The following is a 21,724-nucleotide window of genomic DNA, read 5'->3' as shown; positions in this document are numbered from 1 at the left end:
TTCAAATACAATCTAAGCTCTTTAACTCCATCACTAACAGGTTTTGCCGAAGTTTTTTGTACAAGGAGGTGAAAAATACAACACTCTGTACAGAGGAATTTACTAGTGTGTATTTGAACTGATCTTAATTAATGCAGCTGATAAAGAAGTTAGTAAGCAAGGCAATAACATTCTTTGCTTAACAATTTTAACAAAGAATTACAGAATTATCTGAAGTATCTTACTTGGAACTAGGAAATGACCAACACATGTAGGTCTTCCTGACTTCAGAGGATTATAGCTTAACACTATATCATTTTGCACAATCTGTATAAAATAACTCTGCACTATTTTTGAACCTAAAACTTATGCCGTACCTCATTCCTGTCTCACAAACAAGACCTATTAGAGTTATTGATAGTATTTTTGGACCATTTAGAGATTTATGATTTTATTTACAGTTCTACATCCTGGGTGTGAGACATTCAACAGAGAAAACATTTTTTAATGAATGTGCAGGTCCCTGTAAAAGCTCTTACCTTCACACTGTTGTTTTTCAAACCTAATTAAGAATTTTTTGCTATTTGTTCTTCTTTAGAAAATTTACATGCAGCCTACTAATATTTGTGGATAAAATGGAAAGAGCAGCTTTTCATTACATGCACAAATCTAGACAGCAAATGTAAAGGCACAACCTTTACATTTTTTACTATGGACATTCATTTCTAGGTAATCTACAGACTGGGTAAAGTCCATTAAAAATCAAGGACACTACTTCTTTCAAGCTAGAAAAATTGGGATATACCTGACTTCTATTAAATTAAATAAAAGTATAAAAAAATATGTAGCTGTCACTAATTAAAGCAATAATTAGTGACATGTTGACCCATTTTAAAGTTTTATAGTTCCTCATCTCTCCTCTGTAAAGGATTCTAAAAGCTAATCAGAAGAAATAATTTCCTTTAAAAGAATGCCAAAACCTCAAAAGAAAACAGAATATTCAGTGGGTTTTTCTTCTTGCAATTCTTTTGCTCAAATTCAAACAATTAAAACGTCTGATTCCCCACCTTAGTCAAACAGCTGACACCAGCTATCAGTCACAAAAATACACAGAAATCTGTCAGGCAAGATGAAAGAAACATTAATTTTATCATGGTCAATATAAAATCAAGCCAACATATGTGCCCATTCAGAGAGACCTGATGCACTTATAAGTTTGCAAGCTTAATTATATTAAGGTTAAGTTTTAGTCAGATGTAAGCCTAGACTGGAAGCCAGGTTTAAACACATGCAGTGAAGCATTGTAGAATGCAGGATGCAATACACCTCTGGAAAGCAGTCCCATCCTTCCCTGCGTGAGATCTGGGTTTAAGATGTGCTGCAGCACACACCGCACTCCCAGCCGTGCTTCAGCCCCTCAGCTCCCTACTGGGATAAGCACGTGCTCAGCACCCCACCAGGACAGGGCAGACACTCCGGGACTGCTGAGACCCCCTGAACTGAAGGTTCAAACTACTCACACGTGAGCAAGGTCAGTGCTCACACAGTACACTTAAGGCAGTCAATTAAATGCATCCTGGGCCTTCCTAAAATCATATACACACAAAATAGAGCATTAATCCTGGTTTTAAAGAAGAAACACATTATAATTGAAGAGACGTCCGAGAAACACTTTTTCTTGACTGCAAAAAATGCAGTACTTCTGGAACATGATGTGAGAAAAAAAATATAATGTCTTTAAAGACTGGGAATGATAGAAGAAGGGTTTAATGTTTCTTGAGAATGTGGGAGATCACACTCTGGAATTAATGAAACTGTTCCGTGTTGTAAATTAGGACTACCAGTGGCTGGTGGCAGTGGGAGGAGTAGGACTTCGAATATTGTTTTGTTACATATTATTTGTATGCCAGATGTGTGGTATTCCCCTGGAGGGGAAAAAAATGTCATTGGGATGCTATTAGAGCAAATTACTTTCTGTTATAACTCTAGGTGTAGGCAAGTCTACAGTGGGATTATGTGCAGTGTGATCAGTTATGGTCAGGCAAAGGGCTGCCAAGACAGCAAGGAGGGTGAGTAATCTCCAGTCATGAGCTGATCACAAGAACCTGATTTGTCAGCTCAGCAAAATGTAGTCAGAGGGGAGGTATGACAGCTGTGGCAAACACCAGAGAAGAAACAACACTAGGATAGGCAAAGAAGTAATGTATGACAAGGATGTTAGCATTAACGTTATCTTGAAAAAGACCTCAACTCTAACATAGGCATAAAGGAATGTAAATTAATAAATAGCCTTCTCATCAGCTGGGCGAGGACAGGAAAAAATATTTTAAGACTGAGTAACTGAATTAAATTACTAGGAAGAGTATCTTCATTGTTTTCTCTAATATGTCAAAATATTAAAAAAAAAGACAAATATAAAAAAAAAGAAAAAAGAAAAATATAAGAGATTTTATCCTGGATCAAGAAAAAATTATTAATGTATATTTCAGAGCCTAAAATCTAGTACAGTTGTAAAAAAAAAATTTTTTTTGAAAGAGAATGAAAAAAGAGAGAAAGAATGACAGCAATAGAAAAAGACAAAGAGACAGAGGAAAAAAAAGAGAAATCAAAGAGAAACGGGAAGAAAGCGAGAAAAGGAAAGAAAGAGAAGAATTTTCAAATAAAAGAAAAATGTTCACAACAAGGTTTTTAAATTAATTTATTCAAGGTTTTTTTTTTTATTTGTGTCATTTAACAAAACGTACAATTTCACTGCTGGTTTCAATGAATCAGCTTTTCTTTCTTATAAACAGTGTTTAAAAATCCTAAATGCAGTGCTATACAAATAACTCTGTTTTTCCTTAAAGCATTCCTTCTGTTATTATGTGAAATTTGCATAATAAGATAGGCTTCAATACATCAATAATGTCATAATCTTACAGGAACAGAAAATCCAGGTATGTTATGACATTGTTAACGTTGCTGGAAATAAATTCTCTAAATCAAGGGATTCAAAACCTTTTTATTATTTTTTTCTAATTTTAAGCAAAGAGATAAGGAAAATGCAAAGATAACTTGTTTATAGATTTTGTGGTTTGACAGAAGAACATTTAATGAGGTTTATGCCATACCAACTGTGAGCAATTAAAGAAGGGCAGGTCCTGGATATTTATTATTAAAGAGGCATCGGAGCTCAGATACAGTGTTTTTGTCAGCACGGTGGTTTATATAGATTACACACAGGTATATATAGATTAAAAAATATGGATCAATAAATTCACCCCAGATATCAACTACATTAACATTAATGCATTTTCAAACCATTAGCATCCATAAGTCCATACCACGTTACACCATGGTATACATTTCAGCATTTCATACAATTACATTTCATACAATTTTTTTATTATCATTTTCTCTCACTTTTGGAGACAAAGTACACATGAGAGAAAAGCCACATAAAGATGTGAAAGTGTGAGGAAATCCTAAATACAGAGGTTAGAACTGAAAACATGTGACTGTTTTTGCCATCTCAAACTACAAACACTGCTGCTGTTTCAGATACAACGCAGGAAACTGCAAGATGAAGGCTGTTCTGTGGCTCACATGGATGTGGAAGAGTGAAGACGAAAGACTACCCAAGCTCATCTGTATGAAAACTGTGAAACTGTTTGGAAAATGTGGGGAATATAGAAGCTGAGCATTTATTAGGAAGCTTGCAGCTGATGCTGAGTAGGAATGAAGACTGAGATTCCCTACAAAGTTAAGTGAAGAGTAATAATTCTGCAATTTCAGAAGCTTATATGGCAATATGGAGAAGAACAGAAAGCGGACAAATAATTCAAAGAACAATAGAACTGTGAAAATTACTCTTTTTTTACCTTAAAATGCATTTTCTTCAGTCGTGTACGCTCATTGTTTTGTGTTCTGCTTAATACATTTGTGCAAGCAAGCTTCTTTCCAGCAGCCATTAGTATTTTGTGGGCAAACACAAAAATCACTAGATTTTCACGTCTCCAGGCACACATTGTTTTGTTCAATTTTTTCAAGCACTCACCCTCTCAGAAAGTAAGAGCAATCCTGCCCAGCAAGCAAGAACCACCGACTGGTCCCAAGTGATTACGGGATGTCTTTGGAGAGTCTTTTTCTGATGAAAACTTGTCAGCAGAATCTGTGTTGGATTCCTGACTGCAGCATGTTTCTTCCTTGTGCCGCATGTATTAGGATGAAGGGCAGAGAAGACAGTGATTTGGAATAAACCTTGAGCCCTGGGACTGAAACTCCAGCCAAAAGCCCGCCCTGAAGGAGAAGATATGGAAGTCTGCTAAGGAACAGGAAGGCAAATCCTTCATTCTGCTTATGTATGTCCAGATCTGGAATTTAGAAACACCATCAAAGGGAAGCAGTAGCTAAGTCCAGGCAGGAAAAGGCAGTAACAACACCTGTGAAGCAATTTCAAATACCAGAGCTAAATCAGAGCAGCCTTATCAGTGAAAGATAAAGATGGTTGATCTTTTTAAAATGCCCTTGAAAAATACCTACCAAATATCTACCAAAGCAGAAAGCTGGTTTTGACTCTGCTAGAATTTCAAGGCAATACTAAATTATTGTGTTACATATAGACTCCCTAACTAATACAACACAAATCAATATAATGCACACTAGTATATCATATATTCCTCATCCAAAACTCTACATTTCCCTGTCATGTTTCAACCCTTACATCCTATAGCAAAGTGATTCCTATGTGTTCCTTAATTTTAAAAACCTAGCAACCTGGTCATACTAGCACCACTGCTCTTGTGGCTGAGAAGGACAAGGTGGGGTTTTTACCATCAACACTGTTCAGTGTTGGGAATAAAGCTGGGAGGGATGACCCCCACCCCTAGGTGAGATGGACTGGAGCTAGAATGCCCAAGCTGCACACAGATTTGCCATGCCCTCCTGTCCCTGCTGAGAGCTGACATGATTAGAAAGTGATTATTTTGGGAGAGGAGGATTAGCTTACGTCACGCTAACAGATCATGTTTTCTGACGGTTCTGTAGGAAAAAGCTAGGGAGAGATGGAGAGGTTCTGGGGATCCAATTTAGCAGAATTGAATTTCCTACTTTTTCAGTTTGCCTAACAGTGAGAGAATACAGTGATATATGGAGGAATGTTAACGGGGTCAAAAATAGTCTGAACTCTCCCAAACAAGCAGCTTCAGGAAAACAAAACCCTGGAAAATTCCCAGAAAGAACTTAAGAATCTGATCAAGATGAATAAAAAAAGTGACTTGACACTCTTTAGTTAAAAGTCTTCTACATTCTGGCTCCTGGTTATGAATTATTTAGAAGGTGTTTGGAAAATATCATTGCTTATGGAAAAAAATCTGCATCTCTAAAGGGATCACAGGATCCTAATTTATTATTTCAATATACCATCTCAAGGGTGCCCAGCTACTGAAACAAGAAAAAGTAATTTTAAGAAGTTCATTTATCCAGTTTTCTTTTATTTTTTTTTTTCATCCAAATACAGTGCAATAGGCTTGACTACCCCTCCTCCAGACAGCTCCCAGAAGGGCTTGTGAAGACAACATGGCACAGCAGGGTCTGCAGAACCACCAGCCAGCCTCAGACACAGCAATTCCCAGACAACTGGCATCTAAATTCAACAATATTTACAGTCTTCCATCTAATGGCTGGTTCTCACCATGCAGAACTCCAAAGACAGTCACTTAGCTGGTAAGCCCACACTTCAGCACTGGTACTCAGTCTGGGTTTCAGCGACTCCCTATCTAAAGTTCTTGAGGTCTGCCCACCCTGGCAGGAGTTGATAAGCACATGTCTATATACCCATCACACAGCCCTTGGGCAGGTTGTGTCCCCAGTGTCAGGGTTTGGGAAGCCCCAGCTCTGCTTCTCAGCTGTAGAAAAGCTGTGACCACCACAGAATTGGCTATTAGGGAAGTTCTCTTATTTGAAGCGAAAAAGTATTTCTGCAGGTCAAGCCCTGGCAGGACAGGGGAGAAATGTTACAAACATTACATTTTCAGGACTAATTCATGTGATTCCCTCTGCTGCACTCTATTATTTATGTGATACAATTGTGTTTTTAGCAAAGTAGAGGCAGTAGGAACCACTTCATTGGCACAGTCTAATATATGGGCAATAGTCCAAAGTGACATATTTGCTAAATTTTATATTTGCAGATATCTTAGGAGCTCCATAAGAATCAGAGCTGCTAATAAACTTGTAAGAACAGCCTTGGGTATTAAATAGGCATTATGAGAAAATCTGGAAATTCATGTGAAGAACTCTGCCAGTTCACATTAGCATTACCATAAACTTCTTAGTCTATGACTGTTTCCCTTTTTTCATTATTAGTCTGTCTGAAAATGGTTCAGAAAGGGGAAACTTTAAAAACCTGGTCAGGCATGCTATTATGTAGCCAAATTTTCCTATCAGGGCCCAACTCTTCAAGATATAGCAGCATGTTGGCAGGGTATATGCTCATTTGTTCCCAGGTGTTACATTTGGACATCATGTACATGCAGTATAGATAGGAGGATGGATAGATAGATAGATAGATAGATAGATAGATAGACAGATAGATAGACAGACAGACAGATAGATAGATAGATAGATGTGTTTGTGCATACATATTTATATACACATACCTTTATAACACATCTACTAAAACAAAGGGGTCTAGAGAAGAGCAAAGTTTTAAAATATAGAATTTGTAGAAGAAAAGAAAAAATCTTTCAAAACACTTAATTCTAAGTTTTAAGCACTTAATTCTAAGTGCTTTCAGTATATTTAACTTACTAAAGCCTGAGGACATCTATGATGTTAAAGTTCTAATCAATTTCCTTTTTTATTGAATCAGTTCACAAAAGCTTTTGAAAAAACACTCATGGATATTCTTAGCGGTAAGTGACTTCTTGAATCAGTTTAATAATTTAAAGTAATATTAATAAACATTATTTAATAAACAATTACATTTAGTATCCACTCATAATGCAGTACTGCCCTTATATTGTTAAACATGTTTCTCTGTTTTTACTGCTAATAGCAGTAGTAATAACAGAATGCAAAAGTTGACTTCATGTTTTTGATAGTCAAGGCTTAATATGGCTCTGAAGACCCTCATTTTCTGAAGGCCTCAACTTCAGAAAATCAAATTTGAGACCCTACATCAATGATTTTTTGGGAAAACTTGACTTGTTTCCTAGGCAAGCCATTATACTCATAGCAACACACAGTGCCTTCCAGTCTGACACTGTGGTCTCCTAACCATGGATTGTGCTGTGAGTAGTTATTGGAACTGGTAACAAGTGGTCTGTGCATATGAGCGTGCATGTGGTTTTTTTGGGTTGTGTGTGTGTGTGTGTGTTTGTGTGTGTACAAGGTGGAAAATGGTGCTTGCTGATGTGAGGTGTCCTCCTTTTTCCCCAAGGCTCAGTCAGACAAGTTTCCATAAGTAAACAGATTTTCCTAAAACACCCTCCATCACTTTGCTTTCTTTTTTGCAATAACCATGTGTGTTAAATTCAAGAATGGGGTAAATTCTGTATCCAAGCCCTTCTGCAGAAGAACTGCGGAGACAGTCCAGTCCAAGAACAGTGCAGGAAGGAGGAGGACCATCCACCAAGCCTCACAGTCTGATGCCCAGCCCAGTGATCCCTGGTGTGCTCCAGCACAGGGCTCAGGACTGTTCTCTTCCTGACAGAGGATGAGGGCATTTCCACTTTCTCCATCAACACCCCTACCCATGCACCCCCTGTCCTCCACTGCTCTGTCAGTGCTGGAGCTGCAATGGGAATCTCCCTCCTTGAGGGACAATTCATAATGTGCAGAGCTTGAGTGAAACCCAGGGATTTTCCTCCTACATTTCAGTAAATACTGCCACAACAAGTTGAACTCACACAAGGACAAAAACACAGGGAAGGAATAAGCAACAGGACACTGCCTACAAGGATGGGGAACAGAAACACTGTTACTCAGAAAACACACGTAGGACTTTAGTACAAAGCTTGATAACTGGTCACACTTCAAAATGGCCCAGAAAATATCTGCAAGCTCCTAAGTGGCATGGTTTAATAAATGCCCTTAAGAACAGGCTTAATTCAGAAGCGCTCAGAAGGAAAAAAGATCGAAATGTATTGATATGTAAATCTAACCAGAAAGCAGAGCTGCTTACAGAGCTATACAAAAGGGATTTATCCTCTTCTTTTTAGATTTTTTTGGTGATCTTAAGGACATCCCTAGCCAACTTCAGGGCTCCCCATTTGGTACAAATTTGCTAATTTAATAAAGGAGGGTGGGCCAGAAGGAAAGGGTTTTTTTAAAAAAAAGTACTAAGATTTCCAAATTCATCCTTTTCAGATCAGAGGAGAAAAAATTGGCTTCTCATACATTACTGGGGAGGGTGTAGCAGGGGGAGTGAGCTACCATACAGACATACACACACCCAAGAGAGCATCTTACTCCTGCAGTCTTGCTGCTAAAGTCTTCTCAAACCCAACACAGCCTCCTTCTCTCAGAAGGGGAAAAAATCCCCCAAGCCCTTGCAGCTATGTTAGTCTGATGTTGTAGCTACTTGTGTAGACTCTTGTGAAGAGGACAGCATTTGGCAAGTCCTTGTCTCTTGAGTAACTGCATTTAGTTTGTGGCAGTGCCACAAAAGTAGATGGCAAACACAGACCTTCTACTAACACACCAATAAAAATCCCAAGCTAAAAATGTTACAGATGACGTTGATCCAATATTCCTCCCACACACACGAAGCCCAAGATTGCCATAAGGACTGCTTTTCATTAAAGTTTCATTAAATGGGCTGTTAAAATAAATAAGCAAATTACTTCTTAGAACCGCAGCACACGGTTCCAGTCAGAATAATGTGGAAGGCATGACTTATATTGAGCAGATTTTTAAGCCTGTTATCAAAACTATTAATCATGTCTTGTCTAACAAGAATCCTGCAACATTGTAATCTAAGTGAACATAGTTACTGTTACAAGGAATGCAGATTGCTTTTAAATTGTTGTTGTTATGCAGAAGAAAGTTTTCATCGGTGAATTGTATGCATCTCTCCTGACTTCAATCAAATCTACAGGAAGATGTAAACAAGATAATGGTTGTTTGGAGTAAAATGAGCTAGCCAAAGTTTTGCCTGTAGAACATGAGTCTACTCCATGCTTCATTTTGATCTCAAAAAGACAGAAAAGCAATATTCCTTTCTTATTTTCATGAGAGAAGCCTGGATGAAAACCTGTGAACTGGATTTAGAACTTTCAATCAAAATCAGAGAAAATACTTTTCTTAGGGATATTCTGCAGATTTACTGGCAAACTCAAATGGGAAACCTCCTCAGATGAAGGAGGAGGACATTAGCTAGTCCTCTAGCCTAAACTGTCTAGCTAATCTCACACAAAACCACCCAAATCTGCCTATGGAACATGATGAAAACAAATAAGTTTATAGGTACTTCAGATCTACAATGCTTATGTACAAGGCTTACTGGGCTTCTCTGGGGCACATTTTTTTGAGAAACAAGGCAGTCTGTGTGCTGCCAAGGTGCTGAGATCAGCCAATAATGTCTGAGCAGCACCTATCATGTTACCCTCACTTTCCCAGTATCGACCCTGTGCTTTTGAGCATGGTAAATGAGTCCAGGTTTTGTTTATGCTCAGCTTATGGACCATGTATGGACTGGGACTCCTCAAAGAACATCAGCTCCTGGCCGATTACTAGTGATAAAAATTGCTTCCTAACTCACCCCCTAAGAGTCCTGCAGTTTTCCATGTGTCAATAGGATAACCCTGTCAAACATTCCCAATGAAAAAGTGGAAAATTACTCATAAAACAACTTCAGCATACACTGTAACTCTCTTTTTTTATCTTAGCTGTGGAAGGTCCTTCAAAGCCAAGGTCCCTCCCTGCTAGGCACTGCATATGTGGGTTTCTCTCTACAGCTTCTTGACTTCTATCTTTAGATGAAAAAACTGATAGATATCAAAGTTGTGAGGACCTGAAAAAATTATGGTATGTAGCAATCACAACCCAACTCATTCAGTATCCTTGTGCCATTTTTGGAGAGCCATTGATGGTATGCACCCTCTTTCTTCTGCATATGAGTAGCAGATCTTCCAGATCAGTGGGATTTCAGTGCAGGAGGATGAGTGAAGCAGATGATGTGGTCTTGTACTGTTCACCAACCTCCCATCCCTTTTTGATTAAACCAATGCTTTTCCAATCCTCCTTCTCTCACCTCACCTGGCTTATGCCTGTTAACCTCTGATTCAAAGATGTACTTGGCCATCTAAATATATGCATGGGAAATTCCTGGTTATAAAATTATCAGGGTAAGCTAGTTGCTACTTTTAAGACAACAGGAGAAGCATAAAGACCCTTAAAACAAACAAGCACAAACATAAAAAGAAAACAAAACCCAATATTTAACCCAGCACACTTAATTTCTATTGGAGCTGAGATCACAGAGTCTCAGCTGTAGGAAACTGATGGCAGGCAGGCAGGAACAGGCTTGTAGCTCCTTTCCTTGCACTCCAAGGTGGTTATCCCATTTGATTTAACTTAACAAGCCCCCCAGTTGTTAACCTGAATGGGTCCTTGCATAGCTTATCCTTTCGCAGAGACAAAAACAGGGGTAATGGAGATAGAGTTGGCAGCAGAGTGAAGAGCCAGGAATGTTTTGACACTCCAATACCCTAGGATGTACATCAAAATGCAGCACTGTGGACATGAGTTTCTAAAACATTGTATGAAGAGCCCAGATCTGAGGGAGGTGTTTTGCTCTAAATGGTGAAACTGTTGCCTAGAATTGAAAGAAAGACTTTCCAAAAATATTAAAAGTGGTGATATAAAGAGCAGTTATTTAATGAAACTTGCAGGTGCACAAATATAACTATGTTCACACATGGCATGAGATCTTCACAATTTTTATAAGTCTAATTAATTAGTATATCTAGCAGGTACATCCAATAGGAGAACAGTTGCCCTGGTAACCCACCCTTGGGTCCCCCCCTTGGAGACTCTCCAGGGGCTTCTTTGCCCTATTTCTTGTTGTGTCTCTCAAGTCCTGGTGCAAAACAGGGAGTTCTTGTAAGAAATTATTTTCTTGAAATTAAGACTAAGCAGAATTTCAAGAATGTGGCATAAAAGGTTTGCTGCCGTTCTGAAGGGTGAGAAATAAGAAAATGCTAGAAATTATACAACTATATAATAAAATCTACAAAGATACACATATATGAAAAAACTAAAAATCTTTAGACATCAAAAAAAACCCAAATATGTACAGCACTTTTTGTGAAATAGGGAAAAATCAGATATGTTCAGTGCCATGACTTGCAGGAATGCGAAATTGTCTTTTTCTGGGGTGGTAAAGGGAACACCCTCCACTCAGTTCTGTAGTTTTTCATCATTAGCATGAAAGGACAAAGATAATAATCTTACTTAGATTTGGTTCCCCACAAGAAGCAATCCATCTACCTACCTTTTGGGGAAGAACCTCCTCCCAGAGCTGCCTGTCTCTATCTGCTCTAGAGGAGCTCCATCTCAGTATGAACGGTTTCCGGGCAGCTCAAGTCTGGACAGGTGGATCCTGGTGCTTTCCCTAAACCCCTGGGTTACATCTATGTCTAAAACTTGCAAGATTCAGGGACATTACACTGGGCTCAAACATAGGAAGAGTCAATTTATATTCCAGGGCCAGAGGCTTAGTGTATCTTTTAGCGCAATTTCTAAGCTGACAGCGCTGTCTTTGCTGCTTTAACGACTTTTATGGAGATGTGGTCTCTGCAGCTACTGATAGGACAAGAGCAATTTTCTTGGTCTTGCATTCACAGCACTTCCTTTAGAGGAATTATGTCTTTTCCTGGTTTGAACAAATAAAATGGCATTTGGGCTATATGTTTCAGATGATTAAAACACATTCACTTCTGGTACTGCTTATTCCCTGCAAGAGGGAGGGAATGTTTTGGGATTATGCACATAGCTAAAAACCCATAAATTTTGTCATTCATATCCATAAGCAGCATGGCAGGCTCGCAAAAGCTATTACTTTTCAGTTACACAAGTGTGTTAAATTACTCAGTCAACTGACATCTGGCGTGAACTATAAATTGCTCTCAAAATTCTTTTAGAAAGATTATTATATTATTATTAATTTGCTGTGTATGTCAAAGCATATCACACACACAGCAATCCTGAAATTAATTAGCATTTTCAAGGATCACACTGAAAAGGCCCACAAAGCCAGCAGAAATAATCTCCAAGATACCAGCAGGTTAAGCAGTGCTGGCACAACTTGCCTTCAACATATTTCCTTCAATCCATCTTTAAGAATAAAACATAAAAAACATTTTTTTTAAAACAAGCTCTTTGCCACATATCCTTAACTATAACAAATTAGGTTCAGAGGGTAACATTGCATTGGCAACTTATATTCGCTAAAAGCAAAGCATTTTGAAAAATGACTGTATTTTTCACTCATTTTTCCAGCAATTCAAAGCCACCCTGATAAGATACCCAGTTAAATAATGAAACACAACTATATAAGTAAAATTTTTAAGACAGGACTCCTTTCCAGGTTTTCTGCGGTCCTTCAAAATACCTGGATAGGAAAGCAGAGCAATAGTTAAATGAAACTATCATTTGATAAAATTTCATTCAATGTTGTTTCAAATGAAAATCTTGTTCACAGAATAAAAACAAAGTTAAATTCAAATGTTCTATGAACATGATTGCTTTTCAGCACATGAGCAATCCTGGGGAATTCTTATGGAAATTTTTGGTTTACTGCTTATTTCAATTTTTCCATAAAAGCACAATGATGTTTCACCCAAAGATCCTCAGTTGAAGGATTAAGAACTACAGTAAAGAAGTCAGACACCTGAAGAAGTTGGGGTAGGCTGGAATCACAGTTTTCTGGGAAACATCACTGCATCCTCCTTGCAGCACTGGCAGCACAGTCACAGGAAAATCACATTAAATCCTTTCCCCAGCCATGACTGCAGCAGACAGCTCAGCAAGAGTGACAGTAATACAGGAAGCCCAAATCTGGTAGTTCCTGCTTCCAGGATTTTAGACTTTGCAAATTACCTTAAATGTATTTTGCAATGATCCGGGAATATGTTCTAGCAAGGAGGTGTTGGATGCCCACTCACCAAGTTGTTGGAGGCTTCACAGATTTTACCACTCATCTCTATGCACCACTGAGTATAATTTTACATGAATATAGAAAACATAACCTTTAAATAAATTCAGGATTATTAACTCTCTTCTACCCAGCAACTAAAACTTTCATTTCCATAAATATCCTATTTGAGGGTTGACTATAACAAAAAAATCAGTGTTAGTAAGTGATGCCAACTTGCAGAATGAAAGCACTCCCATTTTCTAGATCTTTGAGGGTTTTTTTCAAAGGAGTGCAGATGAGAACAGATTTCTCAATGTGTCTCCACAGCTTTTGCTTTGGATTTAAAAGAGGAATGTTAACAAGCTTAAGGTAGGGAATGGTAACAAGCTTAAGGTGGGGGTGAAAAAAGCCTTCAAAACTGGCATAACTCAGCATAACTCACACAGAAACACCTGCCTGAGTCTGTGGGAAGCCTGAGACGGTGCCATAAAAGTGAAACAACAAAGAAAAACCAGAATTTATTTCCTGAATATCTTCTCTGAATAACCAGTAGTGCAAATTACAAGTGGCACCGTCAGCAAGGTGCCCACACTGCCTCTGTGTGTATGGAAACCAGAGCCTTTCATCACTATGGGGTTTATCCACTCACCTACCTGATGCAAAGGAAGGTATCACAACTGGAGGCATTCATTTTCCCCTATGGGCCCCTATCTCTGTCAGCTGACAGTACAGTGAGTTTAGGCTCTGTGAAAATTAACATTTATCACAACCTGAAAGGAGAGGATCCATGCAGTGAAACTGTTGGAGCCAAGAGTATCCACACTGAAAGCTTTGGGGGCTGTTTCTTCAGTCAAGTCTCAAGTCTTACCTTGGGGTCTGAGGGCCTTAACAGTTGTAGCAGATGTGTTTGGAGTGTGGCTTTCCTCTGTGCTTTTTGCATATGGATTTCCTGATCTCATCCTAAGGAAAGCAATTTTGTGTGCTCTGAGACCACCCTGTGGTGCTTAGGTCATAACATCATTCTTGATTCAAGTTGAAACACTGGAACAGAGGCTTCTGTCCTACAGCCTGTCAGAAGGGGCAAACAAGAAAGCTTTTTGACAACACAAACATACTCCTTGGCCATCAACCTTCACTCCTCTGAAGCATACACCCATAAATAAACCAGCTAAAGCTGTGCCCGTCCTCACCTTTGTGACGGGTGTGTAGGGGGGTGAAGAAACACGTTTTGTCCTGTGGGAAGTTTCTGACAGGCTGTCCCACAGCCAGGCAGGCAGTGCTCGGACATGGTCCAGGCTCCAGGGAGCGAGCTTGGTGTGGGATATTCCTGGTGGGATATTCCTGGTGCAGGATATTCCCAGTGTGGAATATTCCTGGTGTGGGATATTCCCGGTGGGATATTTCTGGTGTGGGATATTCCCGGTGCGGGATATTCCCGGTGGGGGATATTGCCAGTGGGATATTCCAGATGTGGTATATTCCCAGTGGGATATTCCCAGTGCGGAATATTCCCGGTGTGATATCCCCGGTGTGGGATATTCCCGGTGCGGGATATTCCCGGTGCGGAATATTCCCGGTGCGGGATATTCCTGGTGCGGGATATTCCCGGTGTGATATTCCCGGTGGGGTATATTCCTGGTGTGGGATATTGCCGGTGGGATATTCCCGCATGGCTGGAGCGGCGCCGGCGCTGCTCGGTGCAATGGCGCCACCTGCTGAGCGCTGAGCGCAACCGCACCCGCGGCACCGCCCGGCCGCGGCAGCGAAACCGCGCGGGGGCACCCCAAAAACAGCCAGAGGACACGGCACGCAGGTAAAGATACCAAGAAACACACCAAAAAACTCTAAAAGAGAGCCCCAGAAACACCCCAGCGCCAAGGCCGGCCAGGCTCGGAGCAATTGCAAATCGCAAATTTTACACACTCAGAGGCAGGATTGAAGCAATGGTGCAGAAGAAGATTTGGGGGGGGTTATGTTTACATAGCCCTGGCTAAGTCAGTCAGTTTCTCACAGAGACAAACTGTCCAAGCCAAGTTTTTCTCACTGGAGTTCACCGCTTCTGCAGTTTGCTAAGTGATATGAACACCCAAGTACTCTCAACAAAAATATCCGAAGCCTACTAGTGAGAAGCCTGATGTGAGCCTAGAAGTTAAGTGACATTAATCAGGTGGGAAGGGTTGTTTACCAGCAGTCTGCCTTTTTTTGTCTACAGGATTTGCGTTTTCAAGCCACAATTCAAACATTTCTTTAAGTGAAATATTATATATTCATATATTCAAGTGACGTCAAGTGCTGAGGCTTTTTAAAAGAGGAAAAAATTCCCTCACAATCACAAAACCAGAAGAGTTTGTCATACTGCATTTTAAAAAACAGGATTAGGCTTTAAAAACAGGACTAGGGAAATAAACTGAGCATGCCCTTTTACAGGAGTTTAAAATTATCCTTCCATGGCCCCACATATTCAAAAAAGCCTTTCAACTTGCTTTCCCATAAGCATCAAAATAGCTACACTTCAGAGTAGTTTTTCAAGGAAGTTTATAGCATTTCTTTATTTGTTGGACTGTCAGCACACAACATTCATCCAGCAGCAGGCAAATACATTAAGAGAAGAAAGCAAAATTAGAGAGTCATGGAGAATTGAGAACTCAGCAGCTGTTTCCCCTTGAATTATCTACTTAGGAGTCCCTTCTCTGCATGCTTGACATGGGAACAAAAGAGGCTGCCGTCCCTCCTCCCAGCCATGGCTGACAGCCTATGACAGACTATCTGGCAAGCTGCAGATCCATTACTGGCTTACTGGGAGGACTCAGGAGACATCCATGATGCCACTTTCAGGCATGGATCTACACCTGCTAAAAGGCTGGATAATTCCCATTCGGGCTCTTTGGTGAAATGCCCTCTTGGGGGTTCTGTATGTTTTATTTAGTATTTTCACGTCAACTTGCTTCAAGTGACTGTACAAGGACATGAAGCATGTCTCTGTCCCTTGAGGGACACATCTCCTGAGAACACCATTCAGGGCCCTTCAAGCTGTCCTGTCTTTCACACACAGCTCATCTCTCAGCTGGTTATGATGGGTGAGCTCTTTTGGCACTTCCTTCATCTGATCTGGACAACCCTGGAATACGCATGAGTTAACTTCCTGCAGCTCCACATCCTGATTGACACTTTGTTGCATCAACTGGATCCTCCCCTTGAGATATGGAAGCCTTGTCACATGTTGACAGACCCTTTTGTTCCACAGAATAACCTGGGCTTTTTTCTGAAAAAGATACTTTGTCTCAGCCAACAAAATTAACATGAGCAATGGCCTTCCTGGGCAAAAATCAAAGGCTTTCCAAAGTTGCAAAGTCATCCAAAGTAATTTTCTGTTCTTAGCTTTCAAACTAGAAGAATAGACTTTTATGTGAATTGTTATTTTGTCATTTGCAAGAACATAAAGAAAATTGGGCCAAACTCTAATTTTTGAGGCTGCTCAAAGATGATCATTCACTTGAGATGACAAAGGGAACAACAAAAAGCATGAAAAAATTCACCATTAGAAATCAGAGTAGACTACAAAGTTCACAGAAATCACCAATTATTCAACAACAGAGCCAAACTAGGACTGCTTTTAACTTTCAACCATCTGACAGACTTGCATGCAGAAAATAAAGATACATTTTGCATTGTATAGCTCACTAGGCCCAGTGATGGTGTTTGGCCTCTGCAGCAGAAATGACATCATTTGACTGGGAATATGAATTGAGGGCATCTTCCCTGGCCAGCCAGAGGACAACAGTGCTGGTTGTGAAGAGAGCCAAGCTCTGGGCAGTAAAACAACCTGCAAAGGGCCCTGCTACCTCCCAAAGGTGGGCTGCCATCGTATTCACATCTGAAAACCAGATAGAATAGTGTGTGATGTGCCAGAAAATGAGGATTCACATTCTGTTGATATATTTACACCCAGAAGAGCACAGAAAAGGCAGAAAAGAGCAAAGTAAACTAGGCAGCCATCCTACACTAACAATGACTCGAGAGATACACTCAGTTGAGGGGTTTTAGGTGCAGCCACATAATCACACAAAACAACTGTATATTAATATATTAGTCACTTGAGCTTTTTGATGCTACTGTCTTAAAGGGTTTCAAGCTTGCCACCAGGGATTCAGAAGGACAAGTCAAGTATCTGCACCCAAGTTTCCAGAAATATTTCTGATTTTGATTTGTACAATTTTTAGATATTCCTATGTGGGAAGCTGATAAGGTCTCTAACATTCAACTGAGTCAAAAAAAAAAAAATGTAGATGTACATACAGTCACAATCAGACATTACTTATTTATTTCTACAATTATCTCAGCAAACAATTTTGCTGAGAACTGATGGTAAGGTTTTAACATCCTGAAACTTGTCGTCCCAGCAAATGAACTCTCATAAAACTTGTTCTACCCAATTCAAACCAAATAATCCCAATCTACCTAATTTCTAAGAGCAAACAGAGAGGGCTGATGTTCTCCTCTCGCCTGCATGTCCTACCATTCTCCCCTAACAATTCACCCCATAGACATCCTGCCTTCTTTCCACCTTTCCTTTGTCTCCATGTTCATGTTCAGATGAACTGCTACTCTCCTATTTTAAACCAGTTTATGCAAGATGAACCTTCCCATTCACTACACAGCACTTGAAAGGACAGGCTCTAAGAGGATTCCAGGTTCTCGTCCTAGATGCCCCCTTTTTGCCCCCCTCTTCCTTATTTAATCAAGTCTGTAAAAAGAAAGTTCACAATGTGATAACTATGTTCATTTTGGTCACACCCCACCCAACCATATGCTGTTGTTTTTTAGCACACATGGAATTTTTGCACGCTAGCAATATGTTGGAGCTTTTTGGGCTTTAAGTGCTGAAATTAAATTGCTTCTGGTGTGAAAACTAAAACCACCTCCAGCAACATGCAAGAATTTCTGAAGTTGTTACAGATTCCACAATATTTTGGGTGTGGAAGAGAGGAGGTGTACCTCTTCTTTCTTGCTTCCTTAAATCAGCTTACAACACAGAGATACTTCAGCTAACTTGCTCATAGGACACATCTATGTAGCACACTGCAGTGTGGCAGGAGCATGGTGCAGCCTTGGGAAAAATTGCTTCTGTTGAAGGCAAGCAAAGACAATAACAAAGCAGTAACATAGCAACATGTAGCTCAACATTGTTTGATTAAAACATACTAGCAGAAAACATGGACAGCTACAAGTTGTTTATTCAAATCTCCTGAATTCCTTGTTTTGCATGAATAAGGTAATGTTTGGTGAAAGCATGAAAAGAAAACACAGGGGTTTCAGTAAATCAGCTAGTTGAAACACATCCTTACATAATCCAAAGAAAGAGGAAGCAGAATTGGTATTGCAGTTCACTCCTTCAGACACCAAGTTTCCAGTATCAAAAGATGAATAAATTATTGCTTGTTGCAAATTGGCTGCTGTGTTTGTCTTAAAGGTATAAATTTCTCTTCAAACCTAGAATCTAAAAAATTACCTTTAAGTATTTACTAAATGCATTTTGCATACACTGACTAGAGAAAAACCTTAATTACGGAGCAGCTTCTATTGGGCAGCCACATATAAAATACACTTGATTATTCCATTTAAAATTTTTAACCAGACAGTTGTACCGTATTCAGATATCTTACTATTTATAGCTCAAAGTACACATATCTAAGGATTTTATGAGATTTATTGTACTCATCCATCATGGAGATGGATTTAACATGCACTCTAAAACAGAAAAAAAAAAAAGAGCTCCCAGTTTCCTAAGACAATCAAGTCTGGAGCAGTCCCTCCTCAAGGTAAGGCACATTTCAGTGGAAGGCTGACACAGAGCTCAGCTTTTGAGACAGACACAGAGAAAAAAAAAAGATTGTGTTTCACAAGGCTGCAGTTCCTCACTTTGGAGTCCATTCATCTTGATTTGCTCAGGAGCATCTCTCTTCAGTTACCTTAACTTTTCCCTTTCCTTTTGTCCTCCTTCATCTTTGATTCCCACCTCCACCAAAACCAGGAGCTTGATATTGCCCCCAAAAGAGACTTGAAACTTTTCCCCAGTCTCTCCCACCTGAAAAAGAGCAAACCTACTTATTAAATAATCCTGCTGGATAAAAACCATATTCCTTTCCCCTTCTCTCAGAGTCCTCTCTGAATAATGAGCTGCTCTATGAAATATGGATTTCTACGTCAGTAAATGTAATATAGATTTCTATCTTTTCCCTGCTTCTCTTTCTTCTCCTGCTGGACACACAAGACCTAATTTGTCTTGTTTCTGTCCCTTCACCATATGAGACCCACAGCAAGCTAAGGCTCTGCTTAATCTCTCATTTTCTTTCATTGTGATGGTCCCTATCTTCCCTTTAGTAAGTCAATTTCTCCTACATTATATACCTTGCTTCATATACCTAAAGGTGTCTGAGATTTATTACATATAGCAGTATTCTTGACCCAGCCAAAACCTGGAGTCCTGCTACACTGTCTTTCCTATATTCATTGACAGCCTTTCTGACACCAGACATCACAGAACTGACCCACAGGCATCATAAACAAGATTTCCATTCTGCTCACAAATACCACAGAGCTCTCCTCAAAACCCAGACAGATTGCAGGGAGTCAGAATCAGTGTGTTTACAAATTACCATCACTATATTGCCATTTATTACAAAGATTTTTCTTCTTGCATGGTTGTTTTTTTCTGATTTAATGATGCACCATATTATAAAGAGAATATTTTTAAAATCACAAATGGGACTCACCTTGAAATCATCCAAAGGTCAACAATAGACAGTCAAAAAATCCTAAAAGCCTGCATGTAGAACCAAGGTGTCTGTCTAAAGAGGGTTCAGTAAGCAACAAGGCACAAACCTACATCTTTGGTACTGCTGGCATTGTACCATTTAAAGGATCACCAACAAAGGAAAATATCTCATGGGAACTTCCAATAGAAATTCCAAGCTGAATCTCATATTCACTGCATGTGGATCTCTTTTGTCTTTCTACAAGATCAAGCACTGAAGCAATCCTCGACTGAACACTCTCAAAGAAGTGTATTTTAGATTGGGAATGCTTGCACTTCAATGACAGAATTAAGAATTCTTTCTAGTCACACTTCCAGATGTCACACTGAGCAAAAAAAAAAAATACAGAATCATTTGCAGTTTGTAGACAAACCATGAAGTGATAAAAGGGAAAAAATAGAGGGGAAAAGTGTATCTTTTGGGACCTATTCAATGAAACTGCTTAGAGTAGATAAGGGGAAGTATCATTTTCACGAGCTCTGTAAAATGCAATATGCTCCAGGTAAAACTTCCATCACCCTCCGTGGAGTGTGATTTCTTTTTTAAGAAGGCAAATAAACACTTTCCTCCCCCAAAACATACCTTAAATTAAAGCTCCTTCCCAGAAGCTCAGATATGCCTTGTTTAAGCTTTAACCATATACAGCCACGTGTTTTTTAGCCCGCAGACCCTCACCAGCCTCTCCTGGTATTCCCCCAGCTGCAGGATCCAGCAGGCATCAGCACATGACCCAGGGCAGGTTGGTAACACCTGCTTAGGAAGGTCAGGAAAATGGTGGCATCCTGTCCCGCTTCCAGGAAAACCCAAGCCTGGGTCTGAAGTGTTTTGCAGACCCTGAAACATTATTTTATGGGATTCTAAATATAAATGTTTATTATGATTTGTAGCTTCAAACAAGCAGCATTCTGCACTGGCGTGTTAGGGAGCCAAAGGAAGGCCTACTGACGATATGGCGTGGTATCTTTCCTCTATTTCAGTGCTCAGAACTACCTTTGGACAATTAGACATAAGACTATATTTCCTAAATTTGCATAAAATGAGAATCACACAGATGGACAACACATGCTTCCCATAAGTCCAGTGTGAAAATTACTCTATCACTTGTCGTTGTACCCAATCTTTCCACATTTCTGGCAATTCACATCTTAAACAAACAAGAATTGTGACAAGCAAAACAGATGGTCTCTCCTCCTCCTTCCTAAAAAGTTCCAAAGGCACATTTCCCAAAATTCTTGCTTTATAATGGTTCTGTTCTACTTGTCACAGCAGTTTTGAAAGAAGTTTCAGTAATACACAAATAGCAGGCCTAAGCTGCTTTTACACCAAGGTCCTGGAAAACTTGCCTGGGAGTGCAGAGATCCACAGAGGCAATGAGCTAAAGCCCACAGATCTTCTAGGTGAATTTAAAGAGATGACAGTCAAGCTGTTTAAAACAGGCTTGCTATTCAAAGGCTAAAAGGCAGATTCTGTTTCCTTCTCCATTTATAAACTAGATTATTAATTGGTGCTTGGCTTTGGGTCATTATTCAGCATGTGGGAGCTTTATCAAACCTACATATTTGCTAAGGAAAAAATGTCCTGTAACAAAGGTCACTCCTAATCAGGGGTGCAGGAGCCTCTTCATTGTGGGTGCTCACAATGGATATAGAGCCAAGAATGCCTGTGCCTCCCATTGTGGCCACTCAGCATAGCAACCTTCTCATTTCCAGAAGTGTAGTTGCTCCACAAAACTTCAGGCAGCTATGCACAACCTTTGCCTTTCAACAAATACTTCCCAGCAGATGCTTGAAGGCAAAAGGAAAGGAGATTC

Source organism: Melozone crissalis, unplaced genomic scaffold (genome assembly GCF_028551555.1).
Source record: "Melozone crissalis strain CALT ecotype California unplaced genomic scaffold, PUWL_Pcris_2 ptg000042l_1, whole genome shotgun sequence".
Classification (NCBI taxonomy): domain Eukaryota; kingdom Metazoa; phylum Chordata; class Aves; order Passeriformes; family Passerellidae; genus Melozone; species Melozone crissalis.
Note: the sequence above shows the minus strand (reverse complement) of the source record.